The following is a 3,831-nucleotide window of genomic DNA, read 5'->3' as shown; positions in this document are numbered from 1 at the left end:
CCAATATTTAAAAAATTTACAAATGCAATAAAAATATTGGTATCGGTACTCGATATCAGCAAGTACCAAAAATAAAAGTATCTGTATCGGGCGAGTACTGGAAAAAGTGGTATCTTTGGTCTTGACGGAATAGATCTGCTATGCTGCTGTTGCTGGTGGTGCAGCAGAGCAAGTACCGAGACTTGCTGCCAATACATCCACAACATGCTGCTGTAAACATGTAAGAAATATTGCTGCTGCAAATATAACATACATGAAATAACCCCCATATAGCATACATGATCACCTCGTAGCAGATCTATACAGGTGGAGCTGGGGAAGGTGGAGGGTTTCTGAATTGTGATGTCCGATTCGCGAACGAATTGTTCGATTTAACCGGTTCTTCTTAGTGAACCGGTTGAACCAGTTCACCAAATCGGTCTGAATCATTTGAAACGGTTCACGTCTCCAGTAAGCATTAATCCACAAATTACTTAAGTTATTCACTTTTTTAACATGGCTGACACTCCCTCTGAGTCGAAATAAACCAATATCCCGGAGTAATTTATTTTCTCAAACAGTACACTGACTGAACTGCTGTGAAGAGAGAACTGAAGATGAACACGAGCAGAGCAGCCGGATAACGAACATACAAGCCCACTGCTGGAGCGGTTCTCGTTCTCGAGTCAAGAACCGATTGCATCGGTTTTCGGGTCACCAGTACACTGAACCGAGAACCGTTTCTTTCGGACACGTCCGATTTGAGAACCGATGAGCTGATGATACTGCGCATGCATGTAATTTTTCAAGAGGACGAAAAGAATGCTAACAAAGTATTTTGTTAAAAATCAGATAGTGTGATATAAATATATTTTATTTTACTTTAAAAAAAAAGATGAATGTATCTAATCTGTGTACTTTGTTCAGTTGAAGATTATGTTAGGTTATAGGCCAAAGGGGTTTGTCAGGGAAGCTGGATAATAATTAAGACTCTGTTTAATAGGAATAAGGGATGATTTATGAAATGCTTGTACTGTAATTAATTATAGTTAACAATGACATTCACAAATTGAGGTTGTAATAAATAGAACATGAACACGACATGAGTAAAGCAGCTGATGATATTGAACGTGCGTGCAGCGTGCCGGTTAGAGCGTTTCTCGTTCTTGAGTCAAGAACCAGTTGCATCGGTTTTCGGATCACCAGTACACTGAACCGAGAACCGTTTCTTTCGGACACGTCCGATTTGAGAACCGATGAGCTGATGATACTGCGATTCAGCGTGAAGCTACCGAACAGATTGCCTACTATGACTGACACAGCACGTTTGAACCGAACTGGTTCTTTTGGACAACTGATTCTGTGCTAATGTTATGAGCGCGGGTAAACCGAAGACTTGAATGAAGGGCAATCCGGCAAAACGCAAGTTTACTTAATTACAAATAAACCGTAATGGATTATACATAGTAAGTGGAGCATAGTTTCTGCGCTGATGAAGATTAATTTATTGACGTCATAACTGTAAAACATCCTAGTTTGCAGATCACTGCCTGTATATGTGTTGATGCTTTAGATACAAAAATCCAAATTGTAAGAAACTAATCAGATTATAATGATGTTTTAATTGACTGATGTTATGATTACTGACTTTATATTTGAATGTGTTAAGCCCGCGATAGACTTAACGCCATTACGTCATCGCCAATGACGTCATTACGTAGAGCGTAAAAGAACCGGTGAACCGTTTTTTTCAACCGGTTTATTGAATCGAACTGTCCGAAAGAACCGGTTCGCGGAATCGCGGAAAACTTCCCATCACTATTTCTGAAGCAAGCTGCAACTGCTACTGCAAGCACTAGTCATATATTTGAATGTTGAAATGTTGAGCCATTGGCTACCGATACAGGAGAGAACCAATCAGCTGTGCCATGTGATGATGTCATTAGGTCAGATTGAGTTTGACCTATCGGACTGTGCCTTCTAGAGTTTCATGCCAGAATTCTGTATATTGAGCAGTATTTTGAAGAAAATTCCCCAAAAATAAAAAATTAATTTCGAAAAACTACTATGTGGAGTGAATTACGAAAATGTATTGTGTTGACTTCTCTCTTTATGAGTCTCATTGGAAAAAAAAGGTTGCAAACATGTGTCAGCATGTTAATACAATTTGAATTAAATGTAATTTAGAAATGCAATGCACAAATTAACTTCCAGGTAACATAGTTTTCATAGATTTTCGTTTTATCCCCCTCTGGGTCCTGAAAGAAAAGTGGCTCAATTTCAGTGTCGCAGTTTAAAGGTCAGTAATAAAAAATGCTCGTTTCCAAGAGCTGCCAATGGTCATGGCTACAGCCTGATATTCAGAGCCCGCAGGCAAAGAGTGAGAGATGCATGCCGCATTGTACCTCAGTCAGTGAAATACAGCCTTTTAAAGGAGGAAGAAATATGTTTCAGTCTGCAAGAGTGGCAAAACATAAAACCCTGCCATTCAACCTCAGTTGTTTGACTGGTAAAGTGAGTTTAAGTAGTCTTGGGAGGAATTTTTTTGCTTATTGTAAAGTTGGTTTCAGATTTTTTTGGGACTGCAGTTACAGTTAGAGGGTATTTTTGGTGCTTGATAGTAAAAATCACAGTCTAATTTCATTCTATGGGAAATAGCAACTTGAACATTCTTCAGAATTTCTCATTTCATGTTCAAAGAAAGCAAGAAAGAAGATTTGAAACAACAGGGTGAAAAAATGATGACAAAAATCTGAAAATATGCTTCACTGCACATTCTGAAGGACTGGATGTGTATGGATAGACAGATTGTGTGTGCTGGGCAGTGGATTAGCCGCGGGTCACCAGGTGAGGTGAGCGTTTTGGCTTTGGCCTCTAGGGCTGGGATAATCAGTCCTCTGATTCACGGGGTTAGCAGTTTGTTGTACGTATTGATTGTTTTGCTGCAGTGCCATGCTTTTGAGGTAATGGATGCCTGAAAAATCGAAGCTTTTCAAAGCTCTGGGATCTGGAGTGTCGCGGTGGCCTGCAGTGGCCAGTGGTCTGATTGGACTGCTCTGTTTTGAGAACTGAAGATTTTTGCAGTGTCATCCACTGGGAGCTTGAGGGAGAACAGTGTGTCTGAAGACTTGACAGGATATTTAACTGTTTATGCTAATTGGGAGTTTCCTTTTAATTGTAAATAGCCCCAGTCAAACACTGAAGTTTTAAAAAAGCAGACTTAGTATATTCTAGACTTTGAAAAGAGCTAGAATAGAAAATAACAGGTAGGATAGACATACAGTGAGATACAGACAGACAGATAGATAGACAGACAGATAGATAGACAGACAGATAGATAGACAGACAGATAGATAGACAGACAGATAGATAGACAGACAGATAGATAGACAGACAGATAGATAGACAGACAGACATGATAGATGGATAGATAGATAGATAGACAGACATTTGATATATAGATAGAGACATACAGACAGACAGACAGATAGATAGATAGATAGATAGATAGATAGATAGATAGATAGATAGATAGATAGATAGATAGATATAAATATTTGATAGCTAGATAGATAGACAGACAGACAGACAGACATACATGATAAATAGACAGACAGACATATACAGTATATTTCATAGACAGATAGATAGAGACATACAGACAGACAGACAGATAGATAGATAGATAGATAGATAGATAGATAGATAGATAGATAGATAGATAGATAGATAGATATAAATATTTGATAGCTAGATAGATAGACAGACAGACAGACATACATGATAAATAGACAGACAGACATATACAGTATATTTCATAGACAGATAGATAGAGACAGACAGACAGACATA

General features: G+C 38.4%; 1 protein-coding gene across 1 annotated transcript in view; it reads left to right on the top strand.

Moving 5' to 3' along the window:
* The window catches only part of LOC107567192 (dedicator of cytokinesis protein 3-like), a 278,352-nt gene that overhangs the window by 57,476 nt on the left and 217,045 nt on the right, over positions 1 to 3,831 (top strand). The window lies entirely within an intron of this gene.

This window comes from Sinocyclocheilus grahami, unplaced genomic scaffold, assembly GCF_001515645.1.
Source record: "Sinocyclocheilus grahami isolate Dianchi unplaced genomic scaffold, SAMN03320097.WGS_v1.1 scaffold1132.1, whole genome shotgun sequence".
Lineage (NCBI taxonomy): Eukaryota > Metazoa > Chordata > Actinopteri > Cypriniformes > Cyprinidae > Sinocyclocheilus > Sinocyclocheilus grahami.
Note: the sequence above shows the minus strand (reverse complement) of the source record. Positions and strands in the feature narration are given on the sequence as shown.